The sequence below is a fragment of the Hevea brasiliensis genome, chromosome 2, assembly GCF_030052815.1.
Source record: "Hevea brasiliensis isolate MT/VB/25A 57/8 chromosome 2, ASM3005281v1, whole genome shotgun sequence".
Taxonomy (NCBI): Eukaryota; Viridiplantae; Streptophyta; class Magnoliopsida; order Malpighiales; family Euphorbiaceae; genus Hevea; species Hevea brasiliensis.
This window is the reverse complement of record NC_079494.1, coordinates 43,639,777-43,659,616: the sequence shown is the minus strand read 5'-3', so window position 1 is coordinate 43,659,616 and position 19,840 is coordinate 43,639,777.

Below are 19,840 nucleotides of genomic sequence, written 5' to 3'. Positions count from 1 at the left end.
AAATATGAGTACTCATCCAATTTGTCCTCAACAGGCACACACCTCAACACTTCAGCCAGAGAGGGAATTCAATCCGTCCCACTAGACAAGCTAGCGAGGAATATAATCAATATACAAGATAGCTGTGATTTCAAACCATTTCCAATACTTTTCAATCAATAAGTATCCATCAATATCATTCAAACAATTTTTCACAGTTTCACAATTCAAAACAATAATATATAAATAGTCATAATTTATTTCAATTGAAAATAATTCAAAATAAATAGCTGTTGTGCACAAACCTCTGATAATTGTCTTCTGGTCTGGACTCAGTGTTTCCTTTCCTTTCCCTAAGTCTTTACTAACTAAGAAACACAATTTAAAGTGTTTCAGTACTAAATTAAACTGTCTCTATTGATAATGCTTGATAAGTAATTCACTGAAAGCTATTATTTGCTTAATCACCTAATATATCGATCCTCGATGCGTTCTAGGTAAATTAGGTTTTAGTGTCACTAATATGTCACATTCGATAGTGTTTTAGGGTTGGTACACGTTACCAATTTCATTTCCTTGTTTAGTGCATTTTATTGCAACTTGCTGGATTCCGGGATACTAGTTTGACCTAGCTGGACGACATAGTTCCCTCGGTTTTCGGGTTTCGGTCAAAACTAAAAACTTGTAGATCTATGTCTTACGGAATGCGGGGAAAAATTTCAGGTCATTCTGAGTTATGTAGACCAAGTTATGGTCATTTTACTATTGCTGGTCAAATGGCATCAAATTTGATCATTTTAGGTCAATTTTGGTCAACTTTGGTTCGGCCAGTTTTTGGACCCGAACTTGTGCAAGCTGTTTGACTTGCTTATGATCATTTCTGGGCTTTGGTGTCTTCATAAGACTTGTAGATATGGGTCTTAACTATTCATGGTTAAAATTTAAGGTCAATTGGACCTGTTTTGAGTGAGTTATGGCCTAAACACTAACTGCTGCCCAAATGGTCAGTTTTCAGGCCTCACTTGCACTTAATCCGGATTTGGTCATTTTTCAAGCTACCTTGCAAGCAGAATTTTGGTATGTTTCCTTTATGAAAGTTGGCACATTTTGTGCCTAGTTTCATCTCCAATTGGTCTCATACCAATTGGAGCCACACACTTAATGTTATAGGCTAAAATGCATACTGCCCTTAAATACATTACTTAAACATCTAGCAATTACACATTACCTTGCTATAAGTCCATCTCTCTTACCAATTCTGATTTGGTACATTACCAAAACCATTTATCACTTCACAATAAAGTCACTTTGGGCAGAATACAATATCCTCAATACAACAATTGAAACACTAATTCACAAAGTCCAAATACAACAATATGTACACATAAACACTCCTAACTATTACATACAATTTCCACAACCAATTTATATACATATTCATCAATCCTCAATCTCACAATTCACCCAATATCTTCATGAATTTAAACATTCATCAAGAAGTCCCAAGGCTGCCGAAATGCTCCCCATTGCCAAAGTTTCCCGTGATTTCGTCAACTTCCATTTCAAGTGCACAATCACCATATACATGTGGGATTAACTTACTAGGACATTAAATCACCTTACTCAATATAAATTCCCATCAAATATATGTATGAATATTTCATTAAATATACAACTCCATGGCTGTCCAAAATTGGATATGTCAATAACTTCTCAAACTTTAAAATTTCTTTACAAAGCAAACGCTCATAACATGTTTTCAAACTTTAACAAAGCAATATTCAAAAATACAAACTTACCTATTGTTAGGACTTGTTAAACCTTCACTAAACTTCCTTGATTTTGCTATCAAACTCTTCCTTGTGATGTGGAGGTAATCTTTAATGAAACAACCTAGGTGTTTGGAGGTGAATTGAAGGAGGTTGATGAAGCTTTATGCAAAACGGCAATGGAGGTTTTCAATTCTTCATTTCGGCATGGATGAACCAAGTGAGGGAGATGAAGATGCAGATTGTATAATAGGTGTACACCTGCCCATTTAGCTCTTAATTTATTCCATAGTGGTCCACTCACTCAAATTAATTCATTTTATATGTTTAATTCTCATTTATTCCACATTAAACCCATAATTTTTGCTATTTACTTTATATACCACCAATTTAATTTTTCATTATATTTTCCAAGTGTAATATTATTTATTTTTAATGGACATTTAGGTCAAAAGACAATTAGGGATGTCAAATGACCACAATGCCCCTGTTCGGGTTGCATTCCCGATTTTTCTGTAACACCGGGTTTTGTCTGTTTTTCGATTTCTCACTTTTCCTTGTACTAATAATTTAATTTTTCTTTGATATTTATAATGATATTTATACTTCAATTGATGTCTCTTTAAGTCCTAAAAATATTTTTCAGGGTTCCCCGCGATCCAGGGCTAGTCAACGGTTCACGCCGTGACTTCCCGGTGCGGTCACCCATCGCTAGGGTTCTCGGCTCGCTTAACTTGGTTAAATTTCTTTGCTATTATTTTTCCTTTGTTTTTCTTGTGTTTTCTCTTCTTGTATTTCATTATTTTATGTCTCCTCACTCATAACGAAGTGTAGTTCTAAGCATCCTAGCTGTCCGGATAACACTGGCCACCGGAACAGTAGAACGCACTACCGAACATAGGGGTGTTACATATTCAGAATATACAAAGTTGATTCTAATGCAAATCCCAAAAAGGAGATTGGCATATCAGTATAGCTCATCATACTACATACCATATCCAATAGGGTATGATTTCTCCTTTCAGATACACCATTCAGCTGTGGCGTTCCTGGAGGAGTCAGCTGGAAAACAATGCCGTGCTCTCTCAAGTATTCAACAAATTCAGTACTCAAATATTCACCTCCAAGATCTGATCGAAGAGCTTTAACACTCTTTCCTGTTTGATTTTCTACTTCAGATTTAAATTCTTTGAACTTTTCAAAGGATTCATGTTTGTATTTCATAAAATACAAATACCCAAACCTTGATTTATCATCAGTAAAGGTAATAAAATAATGAAAGCCGCCTCTAGCCATTTCCTTAAATGGACCACATACATCACTATGTATTAGCTCCAAAATATTTTCAGCTCTTAGCCCTTGTCCAACAAAGGGTGATCTAGTCATTTTTCCCTGAAAGCAAGATTCACAAGTAGGAGTAGGCTCAGAGCCCAATGAAGATAAAATCCCCATTTTCTCCAATTTCACAATCCTATCTTTTGCAACATGATATAACCTTAAGTGCCAAATATATTTTGAACTTGAGTTGGTTTTCACCATGGCATTGCATTCTTTTAGATCACTTGCATTCAATTTGTGTTTGTCATTATTATCCAAATAATAAAGACCATCATTCATATAACTCGAACCAACATATTTATTTCCAAAATAAATATTGCAAACATCATCTATGAATTGAAATTCATAACCATTTCTAGTTAAACTAGATATAGAAATAATGTTCTTAAAAGCATCAGGTACATATAAAATATTATCCAAACACAAAACATGTCCAAACATGTAAAAAGATGTAGATCCTATGGCTAAAGCTTCAACAGTTAAGCCATTACCAATTCGGACTCTAACATCTTAAGAACGCAAGCTTCAACTACTTGCTAGTTCCTGCATATCATTAGAAATGTGAGAACTGGCACCAATATCTAAAACCCAAGCTGTAGATGAACTATGAGTATCATCAGAATCTAAATAACAAGATATGGACATACCTTCTGAAGGTGTATCCTTCTTGTCCTTCAGAGAAGCAAGATACTCTGGGCAGTTCCTTTTCCAGTGCCCATCTTTCTGGATGTGGAAACACTTTCTTTTGCCTCCTTCAGCTTTAGTCTTTCCTTTCTTTTTAGCTATTTTCTTAGAAGGACCAGGAATCTGAGGTTTCTTTTTCTTATTGCCCTTCTTCTTGTTGGACTTTCCAATAGAAGAAGATGCAATCAAAGCTACCTCTTTTCCTTTATTGCCCGGCATATTCTTTTGGGCAATAACCAGCATGTTGAGTAAACCAGCTAAGGTGCATTCCTATTGAGTCATATGGAAATTTGTCACAAAATTCCCAAAAGACTCAGGAAGGTACCAAAGGATCAAATCCGACTATAGTTGGAAATCCATGTTGAAGTCAAGATGTTCCAACTGCTCAATCAGCCGAATCATCTTGTGGACATGATCCCCAACATTCTGTCCCTCAGACATCCTCATGCGGAATAGCTGTCTAGATATCTCATACCTAGCATTCCTACTATGCTCACCATACAACTCTTGTAGGTGAAGGAGGATCTCACTCGCACTCTGCATGTTCTCATGCTGCTTCTGTAACTCATTACTCATGGAAGCAAGCATGTAACACTTAGCTCTCATATCATGCTCCTTCCACTTGTCCAAAGTTTCATGTTCCTCTTGAGTGACCTCTGGAGGTAAGGGACCAGGAACATTTGAATCTAGAACATATCCTATATGTTCAAGGTTCAGGACAAGTTTTAAATTTCTTAGCCAATTAGAGAGATTAGTTGCTGTCAACCTATTGTGATCAAGTATGCTTGCAAGAATATTGGATGGTGGTGGTTGTTCTGTGCTCATTATTATCAGAAAATTAACTACAGAAAATAACCAGATTAATTAGTAAATGTATCATGTAATTAACCAAAATGATTATGGTCTTTTAATCAAATTGGTCCTCCCACTAACTTGGCAAATCCTACACTTCCAAAGTAAAAAACGGAAATCCTAGTTGGATGGATTTCTAGTGGGTGATTGAATTCTTATAATTCTATTGATCATCCTCAGGTACATCCGTTATTGGAATTACAATAAACTATAAGTGAGAAACTCCTTGCCCATCACATCTCATGTGAGGTTCAATCCTTTACCTAGCCCTTAATGCTCAAAATCTCAGGTACATCCTTATTGACATATCTTGCATTAGTTAAGTTGATTCCATTGAGCCAGTAATTATGCAAATAATTTTAATGTCCTCAGGTACATCCAATATTGGGCACCAAACCATTTACATATTTATAATATCTCATGCTTAACAATTATTTTTAAGAAAATCTCTTAAATTAATTGCATCTTATGCAACTATTTAAAAATTTCTTAAAATAATTGCCCCAATGGAGGGCCTATGTTATAATTACTTTAATTATAGCATTTCCAACTTAATCATTTATTTGGAAGATTTTATAGTCATCCTAATTACTATTAAGGTCTCACTTTGCACATTATCCATTTAGCATGCATATATCATATAATTGCATACATTCCCATACATCTCAAGCAATCATGGATAAGCAGTAAATATGGTATGATCATGGACTTTCTAAGGGATTCAATTCTGAGCCACCAAGAATTGAATCAGGGCATTCCTAGGTGCATTTCATTCATTCATTTTACAAGAGTTGCTGAAGAAGTACATAATAAACACTTGATTTTGAATTCCTCCCATTGGTCCCACCAATACTCTTGACCTCCTTGAACTTCTTGCAATCCAATATTACATAGTAATCCTTGGCATACCAAGGAAAATTTACAAGAACTTAAATAAATGAAATTACAACCCAAAAATTATTACAAACTTAATAATACATGCCCAAAATAAATTAAAATAAAATAATTAATTTACAATCCCAAAGAAACATGAAAGAAATAAATCCAATCACATTAGTCTTTTATAGTCTATGATCATCCATCATGCATATCACTATTTAACAATTAAATAAAACATATATACTTAAATTAAATTGAATATCTCATATTCAACTTAAAAATCCAGATTTGAATATGATTTAAATAAATTTAAAAATTCATATTTGAATCTCATTCAAACAAATTTAAAAATTCAGATTTGAATCACATTCAAATAACCTTAAAAATTCAGATTTGAATCACATTAAAACATTTCTTAAAAAATCAGATTTGAATCACATTCAAACATTTTTTAAGAAAACAGATCTGAATATTATTCAATCAACTTTATAAATTCAGATTTGAATATGATTCAAACAATTTTAAAAATTCAGATTTGAATCACATTCAAACAACTTTTAAAATTCAGATTTGACTCATAATTTAATTGTATGATTAAAATTCTAATTAAACAATTTAATTAGACATAGGATGAGCTTTTAGATCATACAACAATTGTAAATTAAAAGGCAAACCTTGTGCCACCTTGAAGAACTTTTGTTGCCGCCACCAATGGTGGCTTAACCATGTGTGCCGCCACACATCTATTGCAACCAGCAATGGATCAATCATCTCATGATTAAATCACACAATTAAATCATATAATCAACAATCTAAATGGAAAATATAGTGGCTCTTATACCAATTGAAAGAATGGAAGTGTGAAAAATAGAAGTCTATACCATTGAATTCAAAAATTTTCACCTAGGGTCACATGCATCATGCAAGATTTATTTTTATCTATTTGATTTCAATGATAAACAACATATTAAAACTCTTTTAATATGTTTTTGGATCTATATTTGCCATTTAAGATTTTAAAATTAATCATATCAATTTTAGAACCCTGTATTAAATCAAGAATGATTACACTAACCTTTTGATGCACTGCAACGTATTTGCGCCTTTGAGATTCGACTTCAGGAGACCAAATGTTGTCCCTCTAGTTTGTCCACACCAAGAACACCTATAGCAGCCCTTGAACAGCTTCTAAAGCTTTTTCTATTAATTAGAAATTCAAGTTCTGCCTTTTAAAAGATTAGAGATGTAAACAGGACACTAGAAACGATTTCTAGTATTTTTAATTTAAGAGATTGATGGCTAATCTCTTTGAATTGATAAGAGATGAAGAAGAAGAGAGGGAGAGCTTCAAAAAGGCGTGACAAATGAGTGTTGCTGCTGGTTGTTATTTATTTTTCTCATAACAACACTTATATAGCTAGGTTAACACATTAAACCCTTGCCACATGTCACCCTTTGATTAGCTCTAGGTTTAAGTGACCCAATCACATTGTGCCAAGTGTCAAACTTATATTTAATCTTAATTTTAATCATCTTACATGATTAAAAGACATTTGGCAAGCTTATGTGTAATGCCATGTGTCACCATCTCATGGTGCCATGTGTCACACTGCGAAATGACCAAAATGCCCCTGTGTCTTAATTTTGAGTTCTTAACCTAAAATAATTATTTCTCTTCTTCTAATTAATTTATATCAAATATAAATTAATTAATTAATCTCTATTAATTAATTTCTCATTAATTAAATTCATATTTAAATAATTTAAATGTAAATTTAACTTATAATATACGTCCAATAATCTAGATTTGGTTTCAAGTCATGCTAGGGACTTTGCCATATAATTGCAAACCAAACCTATTTAATTAATTAATTAAACTCTTTAATTAATTAATTAAATCATATTTAATTAGGTGATAACTTGTGCATGTGTGTGACTTACTAGGCTCATCACTAATTGGCAATGAGATATGATATCAACTCTTAATACCATCAGAACTCTTTCTTACCATAAATGATTTCTCTAAATCATTTTATGCACCTCATAGACTATGGTTAACACCTAGCATAGCATGCCATGGCCACCCAATTAGTAATAAGGTTTACCTTAAATCAACCTATAATCATATGTTACCATGCATTAGAATCTCTCTGTTACAAAATCCCAACTCAAGCTGGAGTCATGGTTTATGTCAAACTCCATTTGCTATGAATATTATATTCTCTTTTAATTCCAGTTCTTGATTAAAAAGATTTTCTCTTCAGAAACTCTTTTCTGATTAAATCTATCTGTCCTGGCCAGGAACTTGAAACATCAAGAACAATTAAATAAACATAGGATTTTATCTCTATTTACTTAGAGGAACAGATTCCATCTTGATCAACACCTACCTCCATATATAACTAGTAAGAGCCAACACATGCCCATATACCCATACACAGTACAAGTATGAAAGCAGTATCAAACTCAAACTACCTATATACAAGATAACTGTGCTATCTCAGGTCTAAAGATTTTATGCACTGATATGATTTATGACAAAACATTGACAAGAGTAAACTCCATGTGCTTGTCATATGTGTCACTGGTTCAGCCTACTTATCATTTATAAGTACCTATCATGTTTGTCATATGGCATGAGACTCACCATTCCATCTTATTTATATCTCATATAAATAACTTGGGAACAAACATGAATACAATCTTTCTGGATAAGTCATGTCCTTATTATTGAAGTATCCTCAATTGTGAACCTATTTATGATACTTTGTACTAGAAATAATGTCACTCATATTCTTAACAACTTAAGAATAATATTTCTAACAAAATATCAATGGACCTTTTCTATTACACATAAATATATTATGTAAATGGAAAAGTAGAAAAGCCTTTCATTAATAAAAATATGTACAAGATACATACTAAATGATATGCTCTAGGGCATACTACTAACACATAACACCATATAGAATGGCACCTGCAGAATTGAAAAAGTTAAAAATGCAGTTGCAAAAATTGCTTGACAAGGGCTTTATACGCCCCAGTGTGTCACCTTGGGGAGCGCCAGTGTTGTTTGTTAAGAAGAAAGATGGCACTCTCCGCTTATGTATTGATTATCCGCAATTGAATAAGGTGACAATAAAGAATAGATATCCATTGCCCCGCATTGATGATTTATTTGATCAGTTGAGGGGTGCAGCTATGTTCTCCAAAATTGACCTGAGATCAGGTTATTATCAGCTGAAAGTACAAGAGCAGAGTATTCCTAAAACTGCATTCAGAACCCACTATGGCCATTATGAGTTCTTGGTCATGCCATTCGGGCTAACTAATGCTCCGGCTACTTTTATGGATCTGATGAACTGTGACACCCCTTACCCGTCTACAGTATATCCGAGTAAGCTATGTCACACGGTGTACCGGAACACTATATTTTATCTTAATTAATTTTTATCATAGTTTTGAATATAATTTATGAAATATAATTTATTTAAGCCATTTATCAAAATTATAATTTATTTGAGGTTCCGATAATTTTATAGAAAATCTGGCAGAGTACCAGCTAAAAATGGAGAAAACAGTTCTTCGGAACCTGTGAAAAACACTTCCAATAATCATATTCAATCATTCTCAAACTCCAATATCAAAATCTCAATATTCTTCAATTTCATTTCTCAATCATTCATTTCTCATGGTACTCATATACATAAGCAATAAATAAATACTCAAATTTTTCCATTCATAACCATAATTTTTCATTATTTACATGAACATCAAAATACATTACATAAGTTTCATTTACACAAAGGAAAATAAAAGTTAGTTACAAAATACCAAAATGAACCCTAGTGTCCTACCAATGCACTGTAGATGGTGAGGTGACATGGATACTATGCAGAGCTGTAGGAGGTCTCAACCAGTCGGTGGTCTACTGGGCTCTCGTTCAGTATCTCCAGAACCTACGCGTGGAAAAAGCAACGCGCTAAGCAATAATGCTTAGTGGTGCCAATAATAAAATAAAAAGAAATAACATGAAGTAAACATGCAGTGCATGTATCGATGACTTATTTGTTTTGTACTTATTATATTCATTATTTCATTAAATTTATCCACTTTCATTTTTTTTGGTTGCCCAAGTAACCTATACTGGACGACTGGACTGGATAAACAGGTAAACTGGCACTGGGTATCTAGTACCTTGGGCCATCACACCATCGGTCACATATGCATCTCCCGGTGTGCAATAGAACAGCTAATAAGCTGTAATGACAATAGGCACAAGGCCAAATATCAACACAATGTCAAAATGGCTAAAAGCCATGAAATCATAGAATGGCATAATGCCATGTGCAGTACTGCTAACTGAACCCTATTAGCATGCCAAACTATCCAAACCAATCTTGTTAGGTATACTAGGGCATTTGATACTTTTGAATTCTTCAATTTTTGAATTTCAAGTTTTGGTGTCACTATTCACTTCACTAGTCAACAAAAATATTGACTTTTGCATAGAAAATAGGTACATTGGTTTTAACACTCCCAATGTACCACATTTTGCATTCAAAACTTGTTGGAATTAATCACCAATACCATTTCTAAGCTTAAAACTAAGGGAGCAGAATTTTTAGTTTTTGTACCCTAAATTTACTGTTCCATTAGTTACTGTTGCAATGGGAATTTGAGAAAGTGATAAACATGAAAGTTGTTCCTTATTTTGTCTAGTTGAGTTTCTTTTTTTGAATCACTTCATTTGGATTTTTGTATCTCCAGTTATGGTCCAAAAACCACAGTTGGCCGGATTGAAAAATTGTAGAACTGACCATATCTACAGCGCATTGAACAGTGACTGCAACTGCCTTGTTGGATAGGTTCTGGTCATAATTTGGGGTAGGTTTCTTCATGAAAGTTGTTGGTCTATATCTTAACTTGTTGCTGTAAACATTTTAGGTCAATTGGGCCATTCTAAAATGAGTTATGGACTGTTCATTTGGTCATTCTGCAGAATCTGGTTGCAGGACATCCGGATTGGGGCCAGTTTTTGGTCCACTTGATTTGGTCTTTTGGGCATGGTTTCTTCACCAAAATTGTGCCATTATGTGTCTAGTTTCATGTCCAATTGGCCAAACACCAATTGAACCTACACAGCCAGAGTTATGGCAGTCCAAACAGGCTGGACTCATAGCCACCCTACTGGTTTCACTAGGCAGCATACCAAATCAGTTTGTAATGCTATAATTCACTCTAAGTCATGGTCAACTTACCTCAAATGGTCACTAATTGACCATTAAAATGTTCATTCACCATTACCTAAGCAAGGTCCAAGTTTCTCTCCAAAGCCCTAACCCTAATTAACCAAGGCTCCAATTCATGCATCCCACTCCTAATTTGCTATACTAATCATATAATTTATAAGAGGGGCAGCAATATGTCACTTTAAACCAAAGATTTCTCCTAACCCTAACTCATGTCAAGGCTGCCAAAACTTCATGGAATATAACCATGCTTCATTTATTCAATTTTTTGTCAAATTTTTAACTTAACTTAGCTCAAATTCATGATTAGAAAGATGTAAAAGCAAAAGTTATGGCACTAACCTCTTTGGTGATTTTCTAAGCTTGTTCACACCTCACTTTCTTCCACTTTCTTTTGTTTTCTTGGCTGCCAAACACTCTAGCAAGGTTAGGTGACAAATTTTAGTGAAGGGACCTAAGGGTTTTGGGGTGAGAAATCAAAGATTGAAGGTATGAGAGAATGAGAGTTATGGAGGAAGAAGGGGAAACTCACGGTTGGCTGAAGAAGAAGGAGAAAACACCAGAATTTTTGGGTCCATTTTGTCTCTTTTAATTGTTTTAAGAAGGCTTGTTGAATGGTGATTGGTGGAGGGTATGTAAATGACATCATGTGATGTCATTATCCCTAATTTCCTTCATTTTTCTTTTCTTTTCTTTTCTACCAAATTTCAATTTAATTTTTAGCAATATTTATTCATATTTTATGCCATAATAATTATTTACTTAACTGGACAAGTCGGCCAAAAATCGCCTCTGAAGGCGAAATGATCAAAATGCCCTCCGTTTGGCTTAACGGGTCAAAATTGTCTGTACCGATTGAAAAATTTTTCTAAATATTTTCTTGGCATTCTAATGCCATAGGAACCTCAATAACCCTTCTCTAGAGTCCCAAAAATTATTTTATAAATTTTCTCTCAGATCTAGGGCTCCTAGTTGCGAGAACCGCAACTTCCCACTGGGTTACCCATCGCTTGGGCACCGGCTCATTTGACTTAGTTGTATTTTATTTCTAAAATTTTTACTAAATTTTTCTTATTAATATTTGAGTTAATTATGGTTCCTCACTTTAGTTTAAATATTTTTCCGGACGTTCTAGCTGTCCAGATCGACATCGTCACCGAATAAGAGAATGTACGGAGTTGCTACAGGGAGGGTGTTACAACTCTTCCCCTCTAATTTAAATTTCGTCCTCGAAATTTACCTGATGCAAACAGTTGAGGAAACTGTTACCTCATCGTCTCTTCACTTTCCCAAGTTGCCTCTTCGGTGTTGTGGTGCCTCCAAAGCACTTTCACCAGTGGAATCTGCTTATTCCTCAACTCTTTCACTTCTCGAGCCAGGATCCGTATGGGTTCTTCTTCATATGTCAAATCTGGTTGTATTTCAATTTCTTCCCTGGAGATGACATGTGAAGGATCTGAGCGGTATCTTCTTAGCATAGATACATGAAACACATTGTGGATATTGTCCAGCTCTGGTGGTAAAGCTAGCCTATAGGCCACTGGACCCACACGTTCCATGACTTCATATGGGCTAATGAACCTAGGGCTCAACTTACATTTTCTTCCAAATCTCAATACCTTCTTCCACAATGACACCTTGAGGAACACTTTGTCACCAACCACATATTCTATTTCTTTTCTCTTCAGGTCGGCATAAGATTTCTGTCTGTCTGAGGCAACCTTCAGATTGGCTTTGATTAGTTTTACTTTCTCCTCAGTCCGTTTCACCAAGTCTGGCCCTACCAGTTTGTCTTCGCCCAATTCAGTCCAGCACACTGGAGTTCTACATTTCCTCCCATACAGTGCTTCATACGGGGCCATTTGGATACTAGCTTGGTAGCTATTGTTGTATGCAAATTCTGCCAGTGGGAGGTATCTATCCCAACTTCCCTCAAATTCAATGACACAACCCCTCAGCATATCCTCAAGGACCTGGCATATATTTCATGTTATTATTATTATTTTAATTCAATATTTGTATCAATTCCATTGGTTTTAATTGTTTACCTGGATTACTCTTTCTGATTGCCCATCCGTCTGAGGATGGAAAGCTGTGCTGAAGTGGAGTTGTGTACCCAAGGACTCATGCAACTTCTTCCAAAATCTCGATGTAAACCTTGGGTCTCGATCAGATATGATGGAAAGTGGAATTCCATGCAGTCTAACTATCTCACTTATATACAATTCTGCTAACTTCTCCAGTGAGTAGTCAGTCCTAACGGGCAGAAAGTGTGCTGACTTTGTCAATCTATCTACTATCACCCATACTACATCATGTTTCTTCTGGGTGAAAGGTAGACCACTCACAAAATCCATGGTGACCCAATCCCATTTTCATTCTGGTATGCGTATAGGCTGTAGCAAACCTGATGGAACTTGATGTTCTGCCTTGACTTGCTGACATGCCAAGCATTTAGTCACATAGTCAGCTATGTCCTTCTTCATACCAGGCCACCAATATCAAGCTTCGATCATGATACATTTTGTACTTCACCGGTGCATAGCATAAACACCGGTATGTGCCTCTTTCGAATCTCGCCTTCAATTCCCCATCATCTGGTACACATACTCTTCCTTTGTAGTACAGACACCCATCTGCTTTCACCTCATAGTCAGTTGCTTTTCCCTCTGAGATTTTGCTCATAATAGCCATTAACTTTTCATCTGCCTTTTGCCCATCTAAAATCTGCTGTAGCAGGTTTGGCCTCACTTGCAACTCAGCCAAAATAGCTCCATGTCGAACCAAAGATAGATGGGCATTCAATGATCTCAAAGCTGTGATGGATTTTCTGCTCAAAGCATCAGCAACTACATTTGCCTTCCCAGGATGGTAGTCAATTACACAATTATAATCCTTCAGGAACTCAATCCATCGTCTCTGTCTAAGGTTGAGCTCCTTCTGGGTTGGCAAGTATTTCAGGTTTTTGTGGTCCGTGTAAATGTAGCACTTTTCACCATACAAGTAATGCCTCTATATCTTCAGTGCGAAGATAATTGCTGTAAGCTCTAGATCATGGGTAGGGTAATTTTGTTCATGTGGCCTTAGCTGCTTGGAAGCATAAGCGACCACCTTCCCCTCTTGCATTAATACACACCCTAACCCATTATGAGAGGCATCACTGTAGACCACAAAGTCCTTTCCTGACACTGGCTGTGTCAACACTGGTGCCTCTGTCAACATAGGCTTCAGCTTCTCAAAACTGGTCTGACACTTGTCATTCCAGTCAAATCTGACATTCTTGTGTAACAACTTGGTCATTGGAGCAGCTATTAAGGAAAATCCCTTCACAAATCTTCTGTAATACCCAGCTAGCCCCAAGAAGCTTCTGACCTCAGTTGTATTTCTAGGAGGCTTCCATTCCATCACTGCTTCTATTTTCTTGGGATCTACTCTAATCCCGTCAGCTGACACTATGTGTCCAAGGAATGCAATTTCATTCAACCAGAAGTCACACTTTGACAACTTAGCATACAGCTTTTTTTCTCTCAGGGTTTGCAGAACAATCCTCAAATGTTCATCATGTTCTTCCCTGGTCTTGGAATACACCAAAATATCATCAATAAAGACCACTATGAACCGATCTAGGTGTGGATGGAAGATACGGTTCATAAGGTCCATGAATGCCGCTGGTGCATTTGTTAGGCCAAAGGGCATCACGAGGAACTCATAACGCCCATATCGGGTCCTGAATGCAGTCTTTGGCACATCTGCATCCTTCACCCTCAACTGATGATACCCTGATCTGAGATCAATCTTAGAAAATACTCCTGCTCCCTTCAACTGATCAAACAAATCATCAATTCTAGGCAACGGATATTTATTCTTCACAGTCACTTTATTCAACTGCCGGTAATCGATGCATAGCCTCAAAGTCCCATCCTTTTTCTTTACAAACAGCACTGGAGCTCCCCATGGTGACACACTAGGGCATATAAACCCCTTATCAAGCAACTCTTGCAACTGAGTTTTCAACTCCCTCAATTCAGTGGGTGCCATCCTATAAGGAGCAATGGAAGTGGGTGCTGTACCCGACAGTGTCTCAATAGCAAATTCAACTTCCCTTTCTGGTGGCAAACCAGGCAACTCTTCAGGAAATACCTCTAGGAAGTCTCTTACTGTGGGTATATCACTCAGGTTTGGCTTAGCCTGCCTAGTATCCACCACATGTGCTAGGTAGGCTTCACAGCCTTTTCTCATCATTCTTCTTGTAGCTGTGGCTGAGATAACATTGGACAGAAAATCTATCCTTTCACCCACAACAGTGATTTCATTACCCTCAGAAGTTTTCAGAGATATTCTCTTCAATTTGCAATCAACTATTGCCTAATGACGTGACAACCAATCCATTCCCAAAATCACGTCAAACTCGTGGAAGGGCAACTCAATTAGATTTGCCGAGAATTTATACCCCTGAATCCTTAACGAGCAACCCTTGTACACTTTGTTCACCACTACACTATGGCCCAACGGATTAGTGACCAGAATGTCTTGGTCACTCTCCCCTACTAGTATCCCCCTTTCTACGGGTAGGTTGATGCAGATGTATGAATGAGTGGATCCTGGATCCACTAATGCATGCACAGATCTATTGTAGAGGGAGAACGTACCCCTGATGACGTCCGGGGCATCTTGCTCCTCCTGGGCTCTAATGGCATAGGCTCTGGCAGGTGGTCTGTTATCTGGCCTCTCTGCTGGCTCAGATGCAGGCCTCTGTGATGGTCCCACTACCTCAGATTTGCCAGATTTCCTACCCCTTTGTGGTGCAGGAGTAGGTTTGTCTGCTTGTGTTGGGGCAGCTGTAGTAGTTCTGCGTGGACAGTTCCTCAACTGATGCTCTGTTGACCCACACCTTAAGCAGGCACCAGTCACTCTCCAACACTCCCCCTTATGCCACTTCAGGCAATGTGGACATGCAGAAGTTGCTGGGGCTGGTCCCCTGAACCCCATCCCTGGAGAGCTGTCCACTGATGGTGTGGACTGACCTCTCCTAGGGGTAAACTGTGGCCTGGGCCCCTGAGACTGACCCTGACCTTGTAATTAACCTGAACTCTGTGCAGGCGGACCCTTGAACTTCTTCCCAGATGCAGGAGATGAACTAGACTGACCCGGGCCCCTCTTCTGCTGTCTCTCTCTTCTGGTCTGCTCACTTATTCTCACTTTTTCAACTTTTATTGCAGCTTCCACTAACTTGGTAAAGTCGGTGATTCCCAAGGTAGTGATCATGATCTTTATGTTGTCATTTAATCCCTCTTCAAATCTCTTACACCTTTCAGCCTCATTAGGGACTATCTCCCTTCCGTAGCGGCTCAATCTGACGAATTCCTTTTCATACTCGGCCACTGACAGCTATCTCTGCCTCAGATTAATGAACTCTCTTCTTCTCTCTTCCAGGTATACACTACCCACATATTTCTTCTTAAATTCGGAGAGGAAGAAGTCCCAAGTTATAACTTCCGGCTGCACTTCACTGGATACCGTGTCCCTGTTAGTAGTATGCCCTAGAGCATATCATTTAGTATGTATCTTGTACATATTTTTAATAATAAAAGGCATTTCCACTTTTCCGTTTACATAATATATTTATGTGTAATAGAAAAGGTCCATTGATATTTTGTTAGAAATATTATTCTTAAGTTGTTAAGAATATGAGTGACAATATTTCTAGCACAAAGTATCATAAATAGGTTCACAATCGAGGATACTTCATAATAAGGACATGACTTATCCAGAAAGATTGTATTCATGTTTGTTCCCAAGTTATTTATATGAGATATAAATAAGATGGAATGGTGAGTCTCATGCCATATAACAAACATGATAGGCACTTATAAATGATAAGTAGGTCAACAGTGACACTTATGACAAGCACATGGAGTTTACTCTTGTCAATGTTTTGTCATAAATCATATCAGTGCATATAATCTTTAGACTGAGATAGCACAGCTTATCTTGTATATAGGTAGTTTGAGTTTGATATCGCTTTCATACTTGTACCGTGTATGGGTATATGGGCATGTGTTGGCTCCTACTAGATAAAAATGGAGCTAGGTGTAGATCAAAATGGAATATGATCCTCTAACAAAATAGAGATAAAATCCTATGTTCATTTAATTGTTATTGATGTTTCAAGTTCCTGGCAAGGACAGATAGATATATTCAGAAAAGAGTTTCTGATGAGAAAAATCTTTTAATCAAGAACTGGAATTAAAAGAGAACATAATATTCATAGCAAATGGAGTTTGACATAAACCATGACTCCAGCTTGAGTTGGGATTTTGTAACAGAGAGATTCTAGTGCATGGTAACATATGATTATAGGTTCATTTAAGGTAAACCTTATTACTAATTGGGTGGCCATGGCATGCTATGCTAGGTGTTAACCATGGTCTATGAGGTTCATAAAATGATTTAGAGAAATCATTTATGGTAAGAAAGAGTTCTGATGATATTAATAGTTGATATCATGTCTCATTGCCAATTAGTGATGAGCCTAGTAAGTCACACACATACACAAGTTATCACCTATTTAAATATGATTTAATTAATTAATTAAAGAGTTTAATTGATTAATTAAATAGATTTGGTTTGCAATTAAATTGCAAAGTCCCTAGCATGACTTGAAACCAAATCTAGATTATTGGATGTGTAGTATAAATTAAATTTATATTTAAAGTGTTTAAATATGAATTTAATTGATGAGAAATTAATTAATAGAGATTAATTAATTAATTTATATTTGATATAAATTAATTAGAAGAAGAAAATAATTATTTTGGGTTAAGAACTCAAAATTAAGACACAGGGGCATTTTGGTCATTTCACAGTTTTAAAAGTGGCACCATGAGATGGTGACACATGGCATAACACATAAGCTTGCCAAATGTTTTTTAATCATGTAAGATGATTAAAATCAAGATTAAATATAGGTTTGACACTTGGCACAATGTGATTGGGTCACTTAAACCTAGAGCTAATCAAAAGGTGACATGTGGCTAGGGTTTAATGTGTTAACCTAGCTATTTAAGTGTGGTTATGAAAAGAAAACATAACCAGCAGCCTCTCCTCTCATTTGTCACGCCATTTTGAGCCTCTCCAGCTATTTCTCTTCATCTCTCATCAATTCAAAGAGATTAGCCATCAATCTCTTGAATTAAGAACGCTAGAAATTGTTTCTAGTGTCCTGTTTACATCTCTAATCTCTTAAAAGGCAGAACTTGAATTTCTAATTAATAGAAAAGGCTTTAGAATCTGTTCAAGGACTGCCATAGGTGTTCTTGGTGTGGACAAGCTAGAGGGACAACATCTGGTGTCCTGAAGACGAATCTCAAAGGCGCAGACACGCTGCAGCACATCAAGAGGTTAGTGTAATCGTTCTTGATTTAATCTAGGGTTCTAAAATTAATCTGATTAATTTTAAAATCTTAAATGGCAAATACAGATCCAAAAACATATTAAAAGAGTTTTAATATGTTGTTTATCATTGAAATCAAATAGATAAAAATAAATCTTGCATGGTGCATGTGACCCTAGGTGAAAATTTTTGAATTCAATGGTATAATCTTGTGTTTTTCACGCCTGCCTTCAATTGGTATCGAGCCACTATATTTGCCATTTAGATTGTTGATTATATAATTTAATTGTGTGTTTGATCATGAGATCAAGAGATTCATTGCTGGTTGGATCATGAGGTGTGGCGGCACACATGGTGAAGCCACCATTGGTGGCGGCAACAATGGTTCCTTGGGTGGTTCAAGGTTTGGCTTTTAATTCTGCAATTGTTGTATGATCTAAGGCCTATTCTTTGACTAATTAAAGTGTTTAATTAGTTGTTTTAATCACACAATTAAATTATGATTCAAATCAGAATTTTAAAAATTGTTTGAATGTGATTCAAATCTGAATTTTAAAAGTTGTTTGAATGTGATTCAAATCTGAATTTTTAAGTTGTTTGAATCATATTTAAATCTGATTTTTAAAATTGATTCAATAAAATTAGATCTGATTTTTAAAAAATATTTGAATGTGATTCAAATCTGATTTTTAAAAATGTTTGAATGTGATTCAAATCTGAATTTTTGAAGTTGTTTGAATGTGATTCAAATCTGAATTTTTAAATTTGTTTGAATGAGATTCAAATCTGAATTTTTAAATTTATTTGAATCATATTCAAATCTGATTTTTAAGTTGAATATGAGATTTTCAATTTAATTTAAGTATGTATGTTTTATTTAATTGTTAAATAGTAATATGCATGATGGATGATCATAGACTATAAAAGACCAATGTGATTGGATTTATTTTTTTATGTTTCTTTGGGATTGTAAATTAATTAATTTATTTTAATTTATTTTGGGCATGTATTATTAAGTTTGTAATATTTTTGGGTTGTAATTTCATTTATTTAAGTTCTTGTAAATTCGCCTTGGTATGCCAAGGATTACTATGTAATATTGGATTGCAAGAAGTTCAAGGAGGTCAAGAGCATTGGTGGGACCAGTGGGAGGAATTCAATATCAAGTGTTGATTATGTACTCCTTTAGCAACTCTTGTAAAATGAATGAATGAAATGCACCTAGGAATGCCCTGATTCAATTCTTGGTGGCTCAGAATTGAATCCCTTAGAAAGTCCATGATCATACCATATTTACTGCTTATCCATGAATGCATGAGATGTATGGGAATGTATGCAATTATATGATATATGCATGCTAAATGGATAATGTGCAAAGTGAGACCTTAATAGTAATTAGGATGGCTATAAAATCTTCCAAACAAATGATTAAGTTGGAAATGCTATAATTAAAGTAATTATAACATAAGCCCTCCATTGGGGCAATTATTTTAAGAAATTTTAAATAGTTGCATGAGATGCAATTAATTTAAGAGATTTTCTTAAGAATAATTGTTAAGCATGAAATCTTGTAAATATGTAAATGGTTTGGTGGCCAATATTGGATGTACCTGAGGACATTAAAATTATTTGCATAATTACTGGCTCAATGGGATCAACTTAACTAATGCAAGATAAGTCAATAATGGATGTAC